The sequence below is a fragment of the Bubalus kerabau genome, chromosome 4 (genome assembly GCF_029407905.1).
Source record: "Bubalus kerabau isolate K-KA32 ecotype Philippines breed swamp buffalo chromosome 4, PCC_UOA_SB_1v2, whole genome shotgun sequence".
In the NCBI taxonomy this organism is placed as follows: domain Eukaryota; kingdom Metazoa; phylum Chordata; class Mammalia; order Artiodactyla; family Bovidae; genus Bubalus; species Bubalus kerabau.
The window spans coordinates 117,620,327-117,644,116 of NC_073627.1; the positions used below are offsets into that span (position 1 = coordinate 117,620,327).

The following is a 23,790-nucleotide window of genomic DNA, read 5'->3' on the forward strand; positions in this document are numbered from 1 at the left end:
GCTCTTGGATGACCAGGCATATTGTCAATGGGCAGTAACACTTTGAAAATAATCTTTCTTTTCTGAGCCATAGGTTTCCTGCTGCTGCTACTGCTGCTAAGTCGCTTCAGTCGTGTCTGACTCTGTGTGACCCCATAGATGGCAGCCCACCAGGCTTCCCCGTCCCTGGGATTCTCTAGGCAAGAACACTGGAGTGGGTTGCCATTTCCTTCTCCAATGCATGAAAGTGAAAAGAGAAAAGTGAAAGTGAAGTCGCTCAGTCATGTCCGACTCTAGCAACCCCATGGACTGCAGCCTACCAGGCTCCTCCATCCATGGGATTTTCTAGGCAAAAGTACTGGAGTGGGGTGTCATTGCCTTCTCCGAATAGGTTTCCACTGTGGGTTTAAAATATTCGGCTTAAAGACATCAGCTACATAAGCCCCTAATAAGAGAGTCAGCCTGTCCTTGGAAGCTTTCTGAAGCCAGGCATTGATTTCTCCTCTCTAGCTTTGAAAGTCCTAGATGGCATCTTCTTGCAATATAAGTGCCCTTTGTTCATGCTGAAAATCTCTTTTTTACTGTAGCCATTTTCATTAATTATCTTACCTTCTGGAAACTTGCTACAGCTTCTACATCAACACTTGCTGCTTCATCTTGCACTTATGGAAATGGCTTCTTTCTTTAATCTCATTAACCAATCTCTGCTAGCTTCAAACTTTTCTTCAGCAGCTTTCTCACTTCTCTCAGCCTTCATAGAATTAAAGAGAGTTAGGACCTTGCTATGAATTAAGGAAATTTGGGGCTTATTTTCTCTTCTATCCAGATCACTTAAAATTTACCCATATCAGCAACAAGGCTGTTAAATTTTCTTACCATTTGTGGGTTCCCTGGAGTAGCACTTTTCATTTCCTTCAAGAACATTTCCTTTGCATTCACAAGTTGGTTAACTGTTTAGTGCAAGAGACTCAGCTTTCTGCCTATATCTTTTTGACATACCTTCTTCACTAAGCTTAATCATTTCTGGCTTTTGATCTGAAGTGAACACTTAGATGTCACTGTAGGGTCATTATGGGCCTAATTTCAATATTGTTGTATCTCAGAATAGGAAGGCCCAATGAGAGGGATAGAGAAGGGGGAACAACCAGTAGGTGGAACTGTCAGAACACACGCATTTTTTTAAGTTCACAGTCTTATATGGGTATGGTTCATGGTGCCTAAAACAATTATAATAGTAACATCAAAGATCATATCATCAAAGATCACAGATCACCATAACAAATATAACAACAACAATCAAGTGTGAAATATTGCAGGAATTATCAAAATCTGACACAGAGCAACACAGTGAGCAAATGCTGTTGGAAAAATTGAGCCAAGAGACTTGCTCAATGCAGGGTGGTCACAGACCTTCAATTTGTAAAATAAAAGCATTATCTATGAAGTACAATAAAGCAAACCACAATAAAACAAGATATGCTTGTACAGCAGAAATAATGGTGTGCCACTTCGGAGATGAGGTTAAAAGTCTTCAGCTTTCATTTTTAGTTATCACTCACCAGACTGCCCTTTCTCCACACTCACTGTGAGGGAAGCCACGTTGTAAGCAGCCTGTAAGCCTCCTGTCAAGAGTCATGTATACATGACCTTCCCAAAGTCCTTAACCATTCCCTTCCCCACAGCAACCATGAGTTCATTTTCTAAGTCTGTGAGTCTCTTTCTGTTTTGTAAGTAAGTTCATGTACACATTGCTATATTTAAAATGTATAACCAACAAAACCTATTGTATAGCACATGGAACTCTGCTCAATGTTATGTGTCAGCCTGGATGGGAAAGGGGTTTGGGGGAGAATGGATACATGTATATGTACGGCTGAGTCCCTTCACTGTTCATCTGAAGCTATCACAACATTGTTAGTCGGCTATACGCCAAAACAAAATGTTTTTTGTGTTAAAAAATTAAAAAAAAAAGAGAGCCATGTGAATGTGTTTCAAAGTGGATCTTCCATGCCCGGATTCCAATAAGCATATTGCCACTGAACAGCCTGACTGCAATCTCCCTAAGGACCCTGATAAGGTTACAGTTAAGTTGATCATGAATTCCTGACTCTGTGAAACTGCAATATGATAAACTTGTCTGGCTTTAAGCAAGGCTTTGGAGGAATTTTTTTTTTAAGTTAATGCTTTGGTGACTCAGATGGTAAAGAATGCACCTGCAATGCAGAAGACCCAGGTTTTATCCCTGGGTCAGGTGGATCTACTGGAGAAGGAAATGGCACCCCACTCCAGTATTCTTACCTGGAGAATTCCATGGACAGAGGAGCCTGGCAGGCTGTAGTCCAAGGGGTTGTAAAGATTCAGACACAACTGAGTGACTAATACACACTTTTTTTTTTTTTTAATATTTATTTATTTATTTTGCTGCACTGTCTCAGTTGTGTCCAACTCTTTGTGACCCATGGACTGTAGCCTGCCGGGCTCCTCTGTCCATGGAATTCTCCAGGCAAGAATATTGGAGTGGGTGCCATTTCCTCCTCCAGAGGCTCTTCCTGACCCGGAAATTGAACTCACGTCTCCTGGGACTCCTGCCTTGACAGGCGGGTTCTTTACCACAGAGCCACCTGGGAAGCCCTTAGTTGCAGCATGTGGGATCTTTTAGTTGCAACACGCAGGATCTTCATTCCCTGACCACAGATTGAACCCACATCCCCTGCCATTAGAAGTGGGATGTCTTCACCACTGGACCACAAGGGAAGTCCCAGAGCAACTTTTTTTTACACAGCAGTGTAGTTTACTACACTGTAGTAAAATTAGTTTACTACATAACTAATTTACAATTCACTACAATTCTTACTGCTACTGAAATTCAATTTATCTCATCTTTCCCAGTGGGGGCCTCTTCAAACTGTCTCCTGAGTTATTTGAGATAATCCTCATAGTCTTTAACAGCTCTTTTGCTCTCGATAGGTTTTCAGAGTTTTCTTAAAATTGCCTGCTCTAACCTCCTGGTGGTCCAGTGGTTAAGACTCTGAGCTTCTAATTTCAGGGGGCCCAGATTCTACCCCTGGTCAGGAAACCAAGGTCCCACATGTCGTGTGACACAGCAAAAAAAAAAAAAAGGAAAGAAAGAAAAAGAAAAGTATGGGCTAAAAATTTTTTTTAAAAATTAGCTATTTCTCCAAGAAGTCCTGGTTTATTTTATTCAGAATGATCTAGAGAAAGACCAGAGTCTGGATGCCATGGGTGCTTGGTTGATCATTATTTCTAGATCTTTTCAGTAGAGAGATAAAATGTCTTATGAGTTCATACTTAAATTTCCAATCCATATACAGGATTAAAGATTTTTATTTAACTTCTTAAGATTAAAGATTTTTATTTAACTTCTTTTATATTAAATCTGATTCTTTTCAACAACACAGAGAATCCTGGTTCTCAAGGACAGAGGCAACAAAATTAAATAACCATTAAGTAGTCATTTGTTTCATTCTACGTAAACATACATACAACAGTCTCAGAAAACAATTCCAATACTATCACTAATCATTATGACTTCTGAAGGCCATTTGAACAGCTTTTGCATAGGCTACCATAATTTTCTCCCTTTAAAATACTTATACCATGTCTATATTCTTTGATCAGTCATCATTACATACACTTTTCCTTTTAAATATTCACATAATATTAGTTCTACAAGTAATCATACAGTATATTTGATGCCTACTGCCAGTACAATCAGAGAAGGCAATGGCACCCCACTACAGTACTCTTGCCTGGACAATCCCATGGATGGAGGAGCCTGGTAGGCTGCGGTCCATGGGGTCGCAAAGAGTCGGACATGACTGAGCGACTTCACTTTCACTTTTCACTTTCATGCATTGGAGAAGGAAATGGCAACCCACTCCAGTGTTCTTGCCTGGAGAATCCCAGGGATGGAGGAGCCCACAATCCCAGGAATGGAGAAGCCTGGTGGGCTGCCGTCTATGGGGTCACACAGAGTCAGACACGACTGGAGCTACTTAGCAGCAGCAGCAGCCAGTACAATGATATGATAAGGTCTCTCATATTATTTTGGTTGGTAAGTTGTTCTTCAGTAGATTACTCAAGGAAAGCTCATGAAAACAATATTGTTTTCACTCCCAGAAAGTTTTCCCATTTGAGCACTTCTGAGAAGAAACCACAGAGGGTTCATTTCAAGAGATGATGGTTCAGGATGGGGAACACATGTATACCTGTGGCAGATTCATTCTGATATTTGGCAAAACTAATACAATTATGTAAAGTTTAAAAATAAAATAAAATTAAAAAAAATAAAATAAAGAGAAAAAAAATTTAAAAAAAAAGAAAAAGAAAGAGATGATGGGGGTGGACTTAATAGTCCTTTATGCTTTATCACAAGGCTGCTTGCCCTCACTCACTGGTGGAGTAGGCAGAACCCCTCCCAAGGTCAGTTGATGTTCTCAAAGTGCCCATCACACTTCTTAGTGATGATGTGCCTGCATCTTTGAGTTTCTCTTGTTTTCAGTTCATCTGCCACCCCACTGCTTCTTTCTGCTATCTTGCACATAGATGATAATAACATCCACAATCTGGTTATTGCTGATTTCTACCTGATTTTACTCAGGATTTTCTAGAGTTAACTTGTCACTTAGTTTGATATTTATTCTTCTTGGTGTTCTCTGAGCTTCTGGATCTGTGGTTTGGTACTTATTACTAATTTGGGGAAATATCTGTGCTTATCCCTTTCTTCTTCTAATATTGCCATTGCACAGATGTTGTGAGTGTGTGTGTGTGTGTACTCAGTCATACATGATTCTTTGCAACCCCGTGGACTATAGCCCACAGGCTCATCTGTCCACGGAATTTTCCAGGCAAGAATACAGAAGTGGGTTGCCAGTTCATCCTCCAGGGTATCTTCCTCACCGAGGGATCAAACCCACATCTCCTTCACTGGCAGGTGGGGTCTTCACCACTGAGCCGCCCGGAAAGCACGTATGTTATGCATTTTCTAATTGTCCCGTAGGATCAAATATCTCTTTTTTATATCTTTCTTTTTCATTGCATTCCCTTTTTCTCTCTGCATTTCAGTTTTAGAAGTTTCTGTTGACATTTCTTCAAAAAAGAGTTGTTGATTTTCAATTTGTTCAGTTTTTTTCTTGGTGTGGCATTGGAAGTGAAACTTCTCACCTCCTTACATGCCAAAGTAGAAACTGAAGCCTATTTAGTTCTGTTGCAAATTTTCTCCATGGGGTTTTTTTGTTTGTTTGTTTTGCTATACATTTTATATGTGGGGATTTGAGAGGGTCAAAAACTACATAGCCACTGCAATCTTCTCACACTCAGAAATAATATTTAATAATAAAAAAGTAAGAGTTATTTGGTACAAAGTAATTCAATGTTACTACTTAAGCTAATTTTCTTGGTTTAAAAATGTTTCAATAAACATTTACTATAATTATACATTGGCAAGCAGGACTTCCCTGGTAGTCTAGTGCTTAAGAACCTGCCTGCCAATGAAGGGAACACAGGTTTGATCCCTGATCTGGGAAGATCACACATACTGCAAAGCAACAAACCTCATGCACCCACAACTAGTGAGCCCACATGCTGCAACTACTGAAGGCCATGCACCTAGATCCCTGCTCCTCAACAGGAGAAGCCACCACAATAGAAGCCTATGTACAATAACGAAGAGTAGCCCCGACTCTCTGCAACTAGAGAAAGCCCATACACAGCAATGAAGATCCAGCACAGCCAAAAATCAATTAAAAAGAAAATTTTTTAATAATAAAAATAAAGGATCCAAAAAGACATTTAAAAAATTAACAAGCAAAAGACAAGAATTCCCTTAATAAAAAACAGACAATATCTTGAAATCAGGCAATTTATAGAGAAAGTGAAATAAACTGAAGATATTGAAACTCATTAATAAACAATGGAACACCTATTAAAACAACAATGAGATATCAGTCTTAACTGTGTTAGTCTAGCAAAAATTAGAGAACTAGATAATAACAAGTTCTCATTTGCTGTTCAGTCACTCAGTCATGTCCAACTCTTTGTGACCCCATGGACTGTAGCACGCCAGGCTTCCCTGCCCTTCACCATCTCCCAGAGTTTGCTCAAACTCATGTCCATTGAGTCAGTGATGCCATCCAACCATCTCATCCTCTGTCCTCCCCTTCTCCTTCTGACTTTAATCTTTCCCTGCATCAGGGTCTTTTCTAAAGAATCGGCTCTTCACAACAGGTGGCCAAAGTATTGGAGCTTCAGCTTCAGCTTCAGGCCTTCCAATGAATATTTAGGATTGATTTCCTTTAGGATTGACTGTTTGGATCTCTGTGCAGTCCAAGAGACTCTCAAGAGTCTTCTCCAACACCACAGTTCAAATACATCAATTCTTCAGCGCTCAGCCTTCTTTTTGGTCCAACTCTCACATCCATACATGACTACTGGAAAAACCATAGTTTTGACTAGATGGACATTTGTTGGCAAAGTAATGTCTCTGCTTTTTAATATTCTGTTTAGGTTTATCATAGCTTTTCTTCCAAGGAGTAAGCATCTTTTAATTTCATGGCTGCAGTCACTATCTGCAGTGATTTTGGAGCCCCCCAAAATAAAGTCTGTCATTATTTCCATTGTTTCCCCATCTATTTGCCATGAAGTAATGGGACCAGATGCCATGATCTTAGTTTTTTGAATGTTGAGTTTTCAGCCAGTTTTTTCACTCTCCTCTTTCACTTTTATTAAGAGGCTCTTTAGTTTCTTTTCACTTTCTGCACATAAGTGTGAGTCATCTGCATAATCTGAGGTTATTGATATTTCTCCTGGCAATCTGGATTCCAGCTTGTGCTTTATCCAGCCCAGCATTTCTCATGATGTACTCTGCATATAAGTTAAATAAGCAGGGTGACAATATACAGATTTGATGTACTCCTTTCCCAATTTGGAACCAGTCAGTTGTTCCATGTCTGGTTCTAACTGTTGCTTCTTGACCTGTATACAGATTTCTCAGGAGGCAGGTAAGGTGGTCTGGTATTCCCATCTCTTGAAGAATTTTCCACCGATGTGGTCCACACAGTCAAAGGTTTCACGTCATCAATAAAGCAGAAGTAGATATTTTTCTGGAATTCTCTTGCTTTTTCTAGGATCCAACGGATGTTGGCAATTTGATCTCTCATTGCTTTGCCTTTTCTAAATCCAGCTTGAACATCTGGAAGTTCTCGGTTCATGTACTGTTGAAGTCTAGCTTGGAGAATTTTGAGTATTACTTTTCTAGCGTGTAAAATGAATGCAATTATGTGGTAGTTTGAACATTCTTTCCCAGCTGGTAAAGATTGAAGGCAGGAGGAGAAGGGAATGACAGAGGATGAAATGGTTGAATGGCATCACCACTCGATACACATGAGCTCTGGGAGTTGGTGATGGACAGGGAAGCATGGCATGCTGCAGTCCATGGGGTTGCAAAGAGTTGGACACGACTGAGTTACTGAACTGAACTGAACTTGAACATTCTTTGACATTGCCTTTCTTTGGGATTGGAATGAAAACTGACATTTTCCAGTCCTGTGGCCACTGCTGAGTTTTCCAAATTTGTTGGCATATTGAGTGCAGTGCTTTAACAGCATCATCTTTGAGGATTTGTAGTTTCTGTGTATTCTTGCCACCTCTTCTTATATCTTCTGCTTCTATTAGGTCCATACCATTTCTGTCCTTTATTGTGCCCATCTTTGCATGAAATGTTCCCTTGGTATCTTTAATTTTTGTGAAGATATCTCTAGTCTTTCCCATTCTTTTGTTTTCCTCTATTTCTTTGCATTGTTCACTTAGGAAGGCTTTCTTATCTCTCCTTACTATTCTTTGGAACTCTGCATTCAGATGGGCATATCTTTCCTTTTCTCCTTTGCCTTTAGCTTCTCTTCTTTTCTCAGTTATTTTTAATTCTATTTCATGGGGATGGTTTTGATCACCACCTTCTGTACAATGTTTGAACCTCTGCCCATAGTTTTTCAGGCACTCTGTCTATCAGATCTAATCCCTTGAATCTATTTGTCACTTCCACTCTATAAACATAAGGTATTTGATTTAGGTCATACCTGAATGGTCTAGTGGTTTTTCCCTATTTTCTTCAATCAAAGTCTGAATTTTGCAATAAGGAGTTCATGATCTGAGCCACAGTCAGATCCTGGTCTTGTTTTGGCTGACTGTGTAGAGTTTCTCCATCTTCGAATGCCAAGAAATAATCAATCTGATTTTGGTACTGACCATCTGGTGATGTCCATGTGTAGAGTCATCTCTTGTGTTGTTGGAAGAGGGCATTCTCTTGGCAAAACTGTTATCCTTTGCCCTGCTTCATTTTGTACTCCAAGGCCAAACTTGCCTGTTACTCCAGGTAACTCTTGATTTCCTACTTTTGCTTTCCAGGCCCCTATGATGAAAAGGACATCTTTTTTTGGTGCTAGTTCTAGAAGGTCTTGTAGGTTCTCATAGAACCGTTTGACTTCAGCTTCTTTGGCATAGAAGCATGGTTGGGGCATAGACTTGGATTACTGTGATATTGGATGGTTTGCCTTGAAAATGAACAGAGATCATTCTGTTGTTTTTGATATTGCACCCAAGTACTAGTTTATAGAAACCCTGAGACAGAATCTGGAAAGGTTCCCACAGGCAGATTTCTTTTTTTTTTTTTTTTTTTTTTAAGTGAAAGAGGCTTTATTTGGGAAGGGAGGGGGCTGAGGAGAGGGACCATGTATATAAACTAATGTCACCATTCTGCAGTGAAATTTAGTACTTCATAGTCAAATTAAATTATGCATACCCTGTGATCCAGAAATGCCATTCCTGGAGATATAACCAAAATAAACTCTCACACTAGTTGTATGAAGAAACAATATGAGATTGTGATATGGTTTCTATCACTGGAGGCATAAATAGGTAAAATGTGGTGAATTCATAATGATGTCCCATGTAGGAACAACAGATCTATATGGTAGCAATTATGTACAGATCTTTAAAACTTTACCACTTAGTGAAAAAAGAACACAAATTGAGATACATAAGGTATTACAGAATATACGTTTTAAACATGTATTAAAAAACAAAAAATACACAGTTTACAAAAACTGATATAAAAAGAGAACACACATTAACTGAATTAGAATGGCTGCCGTAGAGTAATGACAATAGGAATAAAGATAAAGAGAGACAGAAATAAACAGATTTTTTTTTAAAAGAGCATGATCTTATAGATTATGATAAAGTGCCTTAAACTGAGAAGTATATAAACTTATTTTTCCACGTCTGAATTTCTACTATAATGTTTTAAAATAAATTTAAGTACTTTCCCTCAAAAACCTGTACTTTTTGAGAATACTTCAAACCACAAAGTACTATTTATTTTCCTTGTGCTATAGCATCTCCTCTAGTTATTATCCATTCTTTGACTTCCTTTTCTAGCAGCATATCTAACCTCCTAACTTTTTATTCATCTGACTCATTCATTTATTTACTCAATAAGTATTTAAGTGTTTACTTAAATATCAAGTGTGCATAAAGTATTGTTGGGCACTAAGAGGACATGTGGGAAATATTTTATGACCGCTTTTTCCAGGAACCTTCATTCTCATGTTGCATGTAAAGCATTAACCCACAAAATAGCTCAAAACAGTCCTACGCAGTACTGATTTTGTGTCTGAAGATGAGAACTGGATGTTAATATGTGGTAGGATCTGGAGAAGACATATCAGTGAGGATTGAAGTAGGTGGGAAAATATGTCAAGAGTCTACCTGTGGGACTTCCCTGGCACTCCAGTGGTTAAGACTCCACACTTCCACTGCAGGAGGCATAAGTTCTGTCCCTGGTGGGGGAAATAAGATCCTGCATGCCATGTGGTGATGCCAAAAAGAAAAAAAAAAGAAGAGTCTAGGTACATTTTACATCTTATATAATGAGTAGGAGAGAGAGAGAAAGAAAAGGGATCCCATGTGGGGACATGTCTTTTTACAAGGCACAAAGTCAAGACTGAATAAAGCATAATCAGAAAGCATAAAACTAGATGGTGGGAACTGAGGTAAGGAATTAAGGGCAATACGGTTAAACCATGGGCTTCCCTGGTAGCTCAGCTAGTAAATAATCCGCCTACAATGCAGGAGACCCCAGTTCAACTCCTGGGCCAGGAAGATCGGCTTGAGAAGGGATAGGCCACCACTCCAGTATTTTTGGGTTTCTCTGGTGACTCAGCTGGTAAAGAACCCACCTGCAATGCAGGAGACATGGGTTTGATACTGGGTTAAGAAGATTCCCTGGAGAAGGGAACGGGGCAACCCAGTCCAGTATTCTGGCCTGGAGAATTCCATGGACTGTATAATCCATGGAATTGCAAAAAGTCAGACATGACTGAGCGAATTTCACTTTCACTATTAAAACAACAGAGAACAAACTGTAGATGACTTCAAGGTCTCACCAAGTAATCTTGATTTTATCCTGTAGGCAGCAGGAAGCTTCTGTAGGGTTCTGATTTGGGAACTGAATAGATTTTTCTGAGTTACATTATCACATCAAATCTTTCACCAAATGCTGCTCAGGATCATAGTTCTCCTTCTGTCCAGTCCCACAATGATAGATCTCATCCAAAATGGGTTCAGTGAACTTTTACTATAACCCCTCCATCCTCCCTGCTCCTTTTCCTCCTCAACTTGCAGCCTTTTATCCTTTCACTTCTTCCACCTCTTCAGCTTCATAACTTGACCTCATTCTATCAGAGTTTGAGTTATCTATGTTTCTCTGGCATCCTATGTTTACCTCTACCACAATAATTGATCATTATTTTAATCATCAAAAGTTTAGTGACCCCTCTACTGTCTACTAGGCTGAGACCATGATTATGAGTAAAAACAGAAGCAAAACCTGCCCTCATGTAGCCTAGAAGCAGAGAGAAAATCTATCTTATTTTGGAATCCTATATTTCACTGTAGAATTTATTGCACTGCATGTCAACTGAGCCCAGAGTGTCAGGCACCTTGTAGATGCTCAGTAAATGTTAACTGAATGAATGAATGAATAGAGGTTTGGAGAATCCTACTTATATGGCTATAAGCATTATCATCAGTCCTGAACTGATAATGGCAATCTCATACATTCTCAGAACTGCTTATCACTTGAAAACATAAACTCTAGGTCAAACTTTTTCTGTAAAGTGCTGGCTAGACTTTATAAGCCATATGGTATCTGTCACAACTACTCAGGTCTGCCATGGTAGTACAAAAGCAGCCATAGATAATACGAAAACAAATATGGCCGTGTTCCAAGAAAATATTATTTATAAAAACAGGTGGTGGACTGGACTTGGCACACAGGTCCTTGCTTCCCAACCTGTGCTGTAGATGAGGCCACTTCTGTCAATTTTTCAGTACTGCCTTCATGCCTGGTCCATACTCTATTCTTTAGTCAGGTAAATTTACTTGCTACACCCAACAGCTGAGTTCCCCTTTAAACTCATGCCTGACATCTGCAATTTGTCACAGATTGTGGTATTGTGAAAGAGTATATAATCTGGAGCCCCAAAGACCTGTTTTACTAATTGGTTGACCTTTTGCCAAGTTACTTTGCATTACTGAACCTTTATTTCCTCACTGTACATGGAGTTTTGCTTTTTTTAATTTTGACTAAGAAGATCAAGTAAGAAATGTATACTGAGAACTGAACATGATGCAGACACACAGTAAACAGTTTACAAATATCCCCATATACACTTTTGCCCGGTCATGTTCTTTTCCTATTTTAAATCATTATCAGGTATTTATGGAGGATCTATTATATCCAAGGTACAGTTTCAGGTACCTTTAAAACTATTCTAAATCTTCCATGATATCTCCCTTGACCACTGGGTCTCCAACTTGCATATAACACGGTACACCTAAGAGCCTAAAAGTTCTGATGCTTGAGTCCCAGCACTAGATATTCTGATATGTTTTATAAGGAATGGCCTGAGCATCAGAACTACCCCCAGATAATTTCAATATACAGCAAATTTCAGGGTCACTGCTCTAGATGGGACTCTGGGTTCAAACAACTCAGAAGCCCTCTTCTTCTGTCTTTCCAGCTGCTTTCTCTTTAATAGTTAGTACCTATATGCACGTCCTTATAGAGTTAAGAGTTGATTGAGTTCTCCCAGCAATTATTTACTCATTTTTGGATATATTTATGTTAAGGACAATGGAAAAAAAGAGAATGAAGTAATCCTCTTACCTTGCATTTGACATTTGTTGTGTAATTATCAAGTATCTATTCCCCTTTCTTGTGGCAACAATCTTGATTTTTACTTGGGGATTCTCCTTTCCCCATCTTCAGTTCAGTTGTCCTGCTTGAGGCTTTACCCCTGGACCCTAGAAGCTCATGAAACCAGTACAGTAACTCTCCTGGCTACCATCACTCTTGGTCTACTCTGAGGAACTTTCATGTTTTCCAGGATTGCTGAAAGACACTTACTTTTTTCCCACTGGATAGGAATCTGAGACAAAATGGTTCTTGGAGAGTCTGGCAGCTATTCTATAACCTCAAAGAGAAAGCCCATCTAAGAACAAAATAAGAGAAAGAGATAAGACAGACAGAGAGATCACTTTGTGCCATAGTATCTAGCTGTTTCTCAAATCAGGTGCATCATTAAACTGCTATATGAACCAATAAACTCCCTTTTGCTTCTGCTTCTGCCAATTTTAGTCAGGTATTCTGTCACTGACAACCAGAAGAATCCCAAACTGATACAGCCTTCACTCATCTCCCTCAGAACCCAATTTATCACCCATATTCACAGAAACTACATGCCAGAGTCAATCACCAATCATTCATTCAACAAATGTACTAAGTGTCTATGGAATACAATGTTCAGCCTAGGAGGAGGGAGGAGGGATGATACCAGTATGCCATGATTAAGAACTGCAGGAGAACAAGGTGATGGAGGAGTAGGTGGACGTGGAGTACATCTCTCTCCATGGATACATTAGGAATACACCTTCAGCCATAGAAGTGCATGCAGAACACCAGCTGAGAGTGAACAGAAGTACCTGACCAGCGGAAAAGAATATATAGACCCATGCAAAACTTGGTAAGATGAAGGAACTAGGGGGGAAAACAGGAGTGTTCATAGGACTGGACCTGCCCTCAGCTGGTGAGAGAACTGAAGCAGGGGCCCAATCCCCACATCAGGGCAATTGTCTGAGTCAGAGGAGAAACATTTAAGGCTGAAAATGAAACAACTGATCTGTGGCAGCCTAAATGGAATGAGAATCAGACAGTCCTTGCCACAGCCATACATTCCCTGGACATGAAAGTTGGCCCCCTGGAGGGCACAGAGGCTAGGAGCTGGAGTTTAGGGATTGTAGAGAAGTCCCAGGGCAAGAGCTTCTGTTGACTGAAGAGAGACAGGTTGAGGGGATTTGAGGGAGGAGATCGTGGTAGAAAACGCAAGTGAAGGAAAGCCAGGCAGCCATGGAAGCAAGGTGATACTGCTGAGTCATGTGTAGGGGATGGAGCCATCACCATAGGCTCTCTCTCCCCATATGCCAGCATCAATCAGCTGAACAATAGAGAGGCTGACCCATCAAATACCTGACGCACTGAACTACAGCGTAGGACCCCCACCCAGGGTGCCCCTTTAGGTGCCTGATGCACTGATCTATAGAATAGGATGTCAGCCAGGGGGGCCTGACATGCTGAACAACAGCAAAGGACCCCAGGCAAGGAAACCCTCTAAGTGCCTGAATGGGCGGAGCTACAGAGAAAGGCCAAAGAGGCCTTCTGATCCCCAACTGCAAGAGGCTTGAAAAAAAGACTCTGATAGGGCCATAACTCCTGCAGCGGAAGCAGTTCATGTCCTTGCACACTTGGCGCCTCCAGAGTCCCCACAAGCCAAGCAATTGTACCGCCTTCATGCTCAACTCTTACTGGGGCAGAGCTGCCACAGGCAAAAAAAGTCTTGCGTCTATGCACCCAAGGTTGCTTCCATTGTGTCCAACTCTTTGCAACCCTGTAGACTGTGCCCTGCCAGCCTTCTGTCATGGAGTGGGATTCTCCAGGCAAGAATACTGGAGCATATTGGCCAATACTGGTTGCCATACCCTCCTAGAGCACTATATTTCCTGCTTCCCTAGCTGCCAACTCCCCTGAGTACCTGATGCTGCCAGAACCCCTGTGAGCCAAGCAGTTGCCCCACCTTGAACATGACCCTCACAGGGGCAAACCCAAGTCCTCCAGGGCAGCCTCAGGAGTAAACCCTACTGGATGACCCACATGTAGAGGTGGAAATAAAACCACAATTGAAACCCAGGGGCAGAGTGGCTAAGGAAGACCCAAAACCTTCCCACCAGCTGTACAAGCTGCAGATTAAATCCACATGATTAACTAGGCAGACTGTTTGTCTATGGAATGTATAAAAGGACATTGAGAGCTCCCACAAAAGAAAATGCACTAGTTGTGATACCTGTGGACATTGGAGGCAAGAACACACGGAGTAGGACCAGATTAGAATCCAAGCTGCCCCCAGAGCAGGTCCAGAGATCAGCACAGTGTTGGAGGGCATCCTAGGGAGGTGAGGTGGACTGTGACTCCCAGCGAGGGAAAGACTCTGACAGCAGTGACTCAAGAAAAACATGTATTATTCTTATTTTTTGACTTGTTCTGTAGATTCTATTGGATTTTTTTTTCCTTTTCCTTTCTTCCCCCACCCCCAACATTGTAGTTGTCAATTTTATTGGCACTAAGAAATCCAATTAAGCTTTTGAGCTTTTTTTTCTCAGTCACATTTTTTATTGTTGTTATAAACCTCTGCCTCTACGTTGGGCTTTTGCAGCTCTGTGGATTTTTCCTTTTTTTTTTTTTTTTTCCTTCTCTCTTTTTCTAATTTTAATTTTTAATTTTTTAAACCTTATATAGTCAAGAAATACAAGAGAAGAAAAAAGATCTACAAAATCAACCACAAACAATTAAGAACTGCATAAAATTTGTGGAAAGAATACTCAGCAACAATGCCATCCTACTGTGTGTGAAGCCCTGTGCTAGATATTGAGGACAGAAAGGATCATAAGACAAGAATGATGCAATGTTGTTGTAAAAAATAGGTGGCATTTTCCATAATTTTTCCAACACTCAGAAGAAAAGTACTAAGTTCTCCAAAATGGAAAGGTTTGGTTTATAGTGGGAAAGAGGCAAATTAAATTCCTTTCAGATAAAGACCCTTTTCTACTTCCTTCTAAATTCATCATTGACTTATTGAGTACTGAATAAAGTTTTATATAAGTGGCGAGAAGATATATTCTGATATCCATTAATGTAAGTGCAGACTTAAAACTAGACAAATAATCAATAGCTAATCCCACAAAGTCTTCTATGTGCCCAGGACTGTTCTGGACCTCAAAAGACAAATTCTTGATTTTTTTTTTTTTTTGAAATTAAAGGTCACAATTGAAATCTGCAAGAAAAGTCAGTATTCTAATGAAAGTACTTCTATTATACCCAAATATCATTCTTTATTTTTCTAGAAAAACAATAATTGAAATATCTGTTTAGGTTTCATTTATAAAACTGTTATGACTAACTTCAAATTGATTTCAAGAAACAAGAAAATAAAATCATCTTGCTAAATAAAAACACACAGCTGTAAAATAAGTTTCTGCTAGAGTATCTGACATTTAAAGTCTCCCCCAAGATGTTCCATTCAGGTCCTTCTCTGGCTAGTTCCAATAATCAAAATTACTTATCTTTTTGGTCACTTAAAACTGTCTCCAGTCTACTTACTAAACAGTTCAACATTCCATCAATGTAGAAAGACATATTAATTACAGTTCAATTAACCAAATAAACTGCATAGTTAATAGAAATAATTTTTTTTAGGAGGAAAATGAAACAATTTTGCTTGGCATGCATGCCTAACTGTGTGTTTTAAATTCTTGGTTTTGGCCTGTGATCACTTAAAAACAACCACCAAACACATCTAAATGGTTGATTATAAATGCAAGATTATGCCTTCTGCATTTTATAGTATATAAAATCTAGCATATGAGAAAATAAACTCAAGAGCAACAAAGAGGTCCAGTCACTTACCCTCTTCATAACCACGGCCAGGGTAAATTTCACTCAACCTTCAGCCATTGAATTTTATCCTGAGGTTTCCATCTACCACACAATCAGATAAACCCCGGTTTGTGGGAGCAAGTAATGGAAACTGTGATGTAAAAAGAATTGCCAAACAAATTTCCATGTGCTTAACCTGGAAGGGAGAAATTCCAATGTGAACTGAGGAAAAAAGTTTTCAGCTGCTTTTAAACCCAAGGGGCTGATTTCACTTTTAGCAGGAACTTGTGACTAAGATTGCCTTGTCGGGAAAATGATTAACACTCCTGTTGTCGTCATCTGCTTGAGCTCTTCAGCTGTAGGAAATTGGCCAAGGGAACCTTATCAATCCTAGACATGTGTGCTGTGAATACATTGTCCTCCTGAGCCAGCATTTAGTAACTTATTTAAATCAAGATGTATTTAGAACCTCTACCAACATTGTTAGTGGTTATTTTATTAAAACTATGATTAGCAAACACCCTCTTCCAACAAAACAAAAGAAGACTCTACATGTGGACATCACCAGATGGTCAACACTGAAATCAGACTGATTATATTCTTTGCAGCCAAAGATGGAGAAGCTCTATACAGTCAGCAAAAACAAGACCGGGAGCTCACTGTGGCTCAGATCATGAACTCCTTATTGCCAAATTCAGACTGAAATTGAAGAAAGTAGGGAAAACCACTAGACCATTCAGGTATGACCTTAATCATATCCCTTATGCTTATACAGTGGAAGTGGGAAATAGATTTAAAGGACTAGATCTGATAGATAGAGTACCTGATGAACTACGGACGGAGGTTCATGACCTTGTACAGGAGGCAGGGATCAAGACCATCCCCATGGAAAAGAAATGCAAAAAAGCAAAATGGCTCTTTTAGGAGGCCTTACAAATAGCTGTGAAAAGAAGAGAAGTGAAAAGCAAAGGAGAAAAGGAAAGATATAAGCATCTGAATGCAGAGTTCCAAAGAATAGCAAAAAGAGATAAGAAAGCCTTCCTCAGTGATCAATGCAAAGAAATAGAGGAAAACAACAGAATGGGAAAGACTAGAGATCTCTTCAAGAAAATTAGAGATACCAAGGGAACATTTCATACAAAGATGAGCTCGATAAAGGACAGAAATGGTATGGACCTAACAGAAGCAGAAGACATTAAGAAGAGATGGCAAGAATACACAGAAGAACTGTACAAAAAAGATCTTCATGACCCAGATAATCACAATGGTGTGATCACTCACCCAGAGCCAGACATCCTGGAATGGGAAGTCAAGTGGGCCTTAGAAAGCATCACTACGAATGAAGCTAGTGGAGGTGATGGAATTCCAGTTGAGCTATTTCAAATCCTGAAAGATGATGCTGTGAAAGTGCTGCACTCAATTTGCCAGCACATTTGGAAAACTCAGCAGTGGCCACAGGACTGGAAAAGGTCAGGTTTCATTCCAATCCCAAAGAAAGGCAATGCCAAAGAATGCTCAAACTACCACACAAGTGCACTCATCTCACACACTAGTAAAGTAATGCTCAAAATTCTCCAAGCCAGGCTTCAGCAATACATGAACCGTGAACTTCCAGATGTTCAAGCTGGTTTTAGAAAAGGCAGAGGAACCAGAGATCAAATTGCCAACATCCGCTGGATCATTGAAAAAGGAAGAGAGTTCCAGAAGAACATCTATTTCTGCTTTATTGACTATGACAAAGCCTTTGACTGTGTGGATCACAATAGTGGAAAATTCTGAAAGAGATGGGAATACCAGACCACCTGACCTGCCTCTTGAGAAACCTGTATGCAGGTCAGGAAGCAACAGTGAGAACTGGATGTGGAACAACAGACTGGTTCCAAATAGGAAAAGGAGTTCGTCAAGGCTGTATACTGTCACCCTGCTTATTTAACTTATATGCAGAGTACATCATGAGAAGCGCTGGGCTGGAAGAAGCACAAGCTGGAATCAAGATTACCGGGAGAACTATTAATAACCTCATATATGCAGATGACACCACCCTTATGGCAGAAAGTGAAGAGGAACTAAAAAGCCTCTTGATGAAAGTGAAAGAGGAGAGTGAAAAAGTTGGCTTAAAGTTCAACATTCAGAAAACTAAGATCATGCCTCTGGTCCCATCACATCATGGGAAATAGATAGGGAAACAGTGGAAACGGTAGCTGACTTTGTTTTTTTGGGCTCCAAAATCACTGCAGATGGTGACTGCAGCCATGAAATTAAAAGATGCTTACTCCTTGGAAGGAAAGTTATGACCAGCCTAGACAGCATATTCAAAAGCAGAGACATTACTTTGCCAACAAAGGTCCATCTGGTCAAGGCTATGGTTTTTCCAGTGGTCATGTATGGATGTGAGAGTTGGACTGTGAAGAAAGCTGAGCACTGAGGAATTGATGCTTTTGAACTGTGGTGTTGGAGAAGGCTCTTGAAAGTCCCTTGGACTGCAAGGAGATCCAACCAGTCCATTCTGAAGGAGATCAGTCCTGGGTGTTCATTGGAAGGACTGATGCTGAGGCTGAAAGTCCAATGTTTTGGCCACCTCTTGCGAAGAGTTGACTAACTGGAAAAGACCCTGATGCTGGGAGGGATTGGGGGCAGGAGGAGAAGGGGATGACAGAGGATGAGATGGCTGGATGGCATCACGGAGTTGATGGACATAAGTTTGGGTGAACTCTGGGAGTTGGTGATGGACAGGGAGGCCTGGCGTGCTGAGATTCATGGGGTCGCAAAGAGTCAGACACAACTCAGCGACTGAACTGAACTGAACTAAATGATTTTAAAAGGCTTTTTCTTACTTTTAATTTATCACCCTCTTAAAATAAAGATCCTTTTTCTTCAAATTGCAAAGTTTTGGGACTTTCCTGAGGATCCAGTGGTTAAGACATTGCAGTTCCACTGCAGGGGGCACAGGTTTGAGCCCTGGTCAGATAATATCCCATATGGCACATGATATGGCAAAAAAAAAAAAAAAAAAAGTAGAAAAAAAAATCCAAAGTTTTATAAGTAATATTAGCAATACCTTTGTGTTCTCTCAACCTTGTTTCTCTTCCAAGCCATGCTTGTGTCTAAAGCTTCAGTGTCCTTTTGAACCACCAGTTCTCAGCTCTTCTGGAAACCAGGGACATGGAAAAATGGGGAAGAACTAATTAATAGGTAGGTGTACATAATTTGGAGGCATTAGATAGTCATCAAAGGACTTTTTTTCTTTAAAATGATTGTCATAAATAGCATTACTACCTAATCTGTCCTTCATAAATACTTTTAAAAGAAAACAGGAAACTCACCCATATATGAGGAAGAAATGCAGAGATTTATTTAGATAAGCTTCTGTGCAGTATTTGTGAATAGGAGCCTAAGATGATAACACAGATGCACAGTTTCCCTTAGTAGGGCTTTCACTCCACCAACAGGGTGAAGTAGATGGTGCATTGCATTTCCTGTCAACTGGCCTATGAAAGTTGAAACTGGGTCTCAAATACAGTGCTGAGTAAAGAGTGTAAGAGCTCATTGTCAGTTGTGTTTATTACATTATAAACCTTATTTTCCTCATAGCCTTAGACTGCTGATTTAGAAGTAGATTGATGACGACTCAGAGTTCATATCACCCTTCCTGAGGTATTTTCCACGAATTGTTAAGTTTCTTCTAGGAATTCAATTGCATCACCACTAAAGAAAGCAAGTTTGAACAGTTTCAATGCTGTAAAACAATTCCAAATAAATTCAACTAGTTTTTGCCTCTGCAACTTTCTATTGCTTTTCTCTGAAATTTACCAGGCATTCTGAGTTAGTTTGCAATATTCACTACATGCTTCAGTGCTGAGCACTTTGCAGTTCTAACTACCACACCTTCACTGCATTTTGTTAGACTGTAACAAACCGCCAGAAAGTTGAAGGAAAATTCCCTCTCCCCCCACTCTCAAATCAAAAGCCCTAAGTCATCTTCATTGCTTATCTTTGTAACAGTGCCTTGATCATAAGCACTGAAATTCATTATTATTCAGTTGTACGAAAGAACAGTGACAACAAGCACATGAAAAAAGCCAAAGCAAAACAAACAAATCTTTCAGAACTGAAGTTCTTAGCCTACAATTTAAGAGATTCTGGGAACACACTGAATTATATGTAAATTTTAGAGTTGTGTGTATTTTTCTGGGGAAAACATGCTTAGGGCTCATCAGATCCTTAACTGAATTGGACAATAACACACAAAGGAAAGGGCAAGAACCACTACCTCAGAGAAGTATTAAAAATATGTAGTCTCAAAAAAAAAAATATGTAGTCTCAAAAGAGGGCCAAAATAAACAAAATAAGAAAGAGGAGAAATTATAATTAACACCACAGAGATTAAAAAATCATAAGAGAATACTACCATCAGCTATATGACAACAAACTAGACAACCTAGAAGAAATGGATAAATTTTGAGAAACATAAAACCTGTCAAGATTGAATTAGGAAGAAATAGACAATCACTAGTAGTGAAATTGAACTAGTAATCAAAAAACTCCCAGTAAACAAAAAGTCCAGGACCAGACAGTTTCACAGAGAAATTCTACCAAACACATAAATACAAGCTATTATCTATCTTTCTCAAACTATACTAAAAAATTAAAGAGGATACAACATGCTCAGATTCATTCTATGATGTTACCACCGCCCTGATATCAAAACCAAAGAAACTACAAAAAAAGAGTATTACAGGCCAATATCTCTGGTAAACATAGATACAAAAGTACTCAGCTAAATATTAGAAAACCAAATCCAACAATATATTAAAAAGATTATACAGCATGATCAAATGGGACTTATTCCAGGGATGCAAGGAGAGTTTAATATCCACAAGTCAATCAGTGTGATACACCACATTAACAAAAGGAAGAATAAAAATCATATGATCATCTCAAGAGACATTTAAAAAAGCATTTAACAAAATTCAACATCCGTTAACAATAAAAAGTTCTCATCAAAGTGGATATAAAGGGAACATATCTCAACATCAGTTCAGTTCAGTCACTCAGTAGTATCCGAGTCTTTGTGACCGCATGAACCGCAGCACACCAGGCCTCCCTGTCCATCACCAACTCCTGGAGTCCACCCAAACCCATGTCCATTGAGTCAGTGATGCCATCCAACCATCTCATCCTCTGTCATCCCCTTCTCCTTCTGCCCTCAATCTTTCCCAGCATCAGGGTCTTTTCCAATGAGTCAGATCTTCGCATCAGGTAGCCAAAGTATTGGAGTTTCAGCTTCAACATCGGTCCTTCCAATGAACACCCAGGACTGATCTCCTTTAGGATGGACTGGTTGGATCTCCTTGCAGTCCAAGGGATTCTCAAGAGTCTTCTCCAACACCACAGTTCAAAAGCATCAATTCTTCGGCACTCAGCTTTCTTTATAGTCCAACTCTCACATCCATACATGACCACTGGAAAAACCATAGCCTTGACTAGACAGACCTTTGTTGGCAAAGTAATGTCTCTGCTTTTTAATATGCTGTCTAGGTTGGTCATAACTTTCCTTCCAAGGAGTAAGTGTCTTTTAATTTCATGGCTACAATCACCATCTGCAGTGATTTTAGAGCCCAAAAAAATAAAGTCTGACACTCTTTCTACTGTTTCCCTATCTATTTCCCATGAAGTGATGGGACCAGATGCCATGATCTTTGTTTTCTGAATGTTGAGCCCTAAGCCAACTTTTTCACTCTCCTCTTTCACTTTCACCTTCTTCACTACTGCCATAAGGGTGGTGTCATCTGCATATCTGATGTTATTGATATTTCTCCCAGCAATCTTGATTCCAGCTTGTGCTTCTTCTAGCCCAGCGTTTCTCATGATGTACTCTGCATATAAGTTAAATAAGTAGGGTGACAGTATACAGCCTTGATGTACTCCTTTTCCTATTTGGAACCAGTCTGTTGTTCCACGTCCACTTCTCACTGTTGCTTCCTGACCTGCATACAGATTTCTCAAGAGGCAGGTCAGGTGGTCTGGTATTCCCATCTCTTTCAGAATTTTCCACAGTTGATTGTGATCCATGCAGTCTTTGGCATAGTCAATAAAGCAGAAATAGATGTTTTTCTGGAACTCTCTTGCTTTTTCAATGATCCAGAGGATGTTGGCAATTTGATCTCAACATAGTAAAGACCATTTATGACCATTAGCTAACATCATAGTCAATGGTGAATAGCTGAAAGCTTTTCCTATAAAATCAGGAAAAAGATGACACCCATTCTTGCCACTTCTATTTAACATAGTATTGGAAGTTCTAATCACAACAGTCAAACAAGAAAAATAAATAAAAGGAACCCAAACTGGAAAGAAGTAAAACTGTCACTATTTGCAGATGACATATACTTTACATTGAAAACCTTAAAGTGTATGTCAAAAAGCTATTAGAGCAAATAAATAAATTCAGCAAAACTTCAGGATATAAGATTAATACACAGAAATATGTTCCTTTTCTATACACTAAAAATGAACTATTAGAAAGAGAAATCAAAGGAACAATCTTGTTTAAAATCACATCAAACAGAATAAAATAACTGGGAATAAACTTAACCAAGGAAGTGAAAGACCTATACTCTAAAAACTATTAGATATTGATGAAGGAAATTGAAAAATGATACAAGGAAATGGAAAGATATGCTGTGTTCATGAATTAAAGATTTAATATTGTTAAAATGTTCATACAGACCAAAGCTAGCTACAGATTTAATGTAATCGCTATCAAAATACTCATGACACTTTTTAACAGAACTAGAAAAAATAATCCTAAAATTTATATGGAAACACAAGAGACTCCAAAAAGCCAAAACAATCTTGAGGAAAGAACAAAGCTAGAAGTATCATGCTCTCAGACTTCAAACTATACTGCAAGCTATAGTAAACAAAGTAGTATGTTACTGGCACAGAAACAGCCACAAGATCAATGGAACAGAATAGAGATCCCAGAAATAAACCCACACATTTATGGTCAGTTAATCTACCAGAAGAGGGGCAGGAATATACAATGGCAAAGAAAGTCTCTTTAATAAGTGGTTCTGGGAAAACTGAGGAGCTACATGTAAAAGAATGAGATTACAGCACTTCTTACACCATATACAAAAATACACTCAAAATGCACTAAACACAAAAATGTAAGACCAGGAACCATAAAACTCCAAGAAAAAAATATAAGCAGACCACTCTTTGACATAAATTGTAGGAATATTTTTTAGATCTGTCTCCTAAAGGCAACAGAAACAAAGGCAAATATGAACAAATGATACTTAAAAACTTAGCTTTTGTACAGCAAAGGAAACCATCAACAAAATGAAAAGACTACTGAATGAGAGAAAATATTTGCATATGATACCACTGATAAGGGGTTAACATCCAAAATATATAAACAGCTCATACAATTCACACAGCCAGTCCCTCTCATCAGGAAGCTTCCACAAGCCTCTTATCCTCATCCATCAGAGGGCAGACAGAATGAAAACCACAGTCACAGAAAGCTAACCAAACTGATCACATGGCTCACAGCCTTGTCTGACTCAATGAAACTATGAGCCATGCCGTGTAGGGCCCCCTGAGATGGATGGATCATGGTGGAAAGTTCTGACAAAACGTAGTCCACTAGAGAAGGGAATGTCAAGCCACTTCAGCATTCTTGCCTTGAGAACCCCATGAACAGTATGAAAAGGCGAAAAGATATGACACTGAAAGATGAA

At 39.4% G+C, this 23,790-nt stretch overlaps 1 protein-coding gene across 1 annotated transcript in view; it reads right to left on the reverse strand.

Annotated features, from left to right (window-relative positions):
- TRPM6 (transient receptor potential cation channel subfamily M member 6) overlaps nucleotides 1-16,260 on the reverse strand; it is a 164,667-nt gene extending 148,407 nt beyond the window's left edge. The window contains 2 exon segments of the mRNA XM_055578315.1: nucleotides 589-730; nucleotides 16,073-16,260. The gene's annotated coding sequence lies outside the window, so the exon portion shown is untranslated.
- Nucleotides 16,261-23,790: the final 7,530 nt, after the last annotated feature.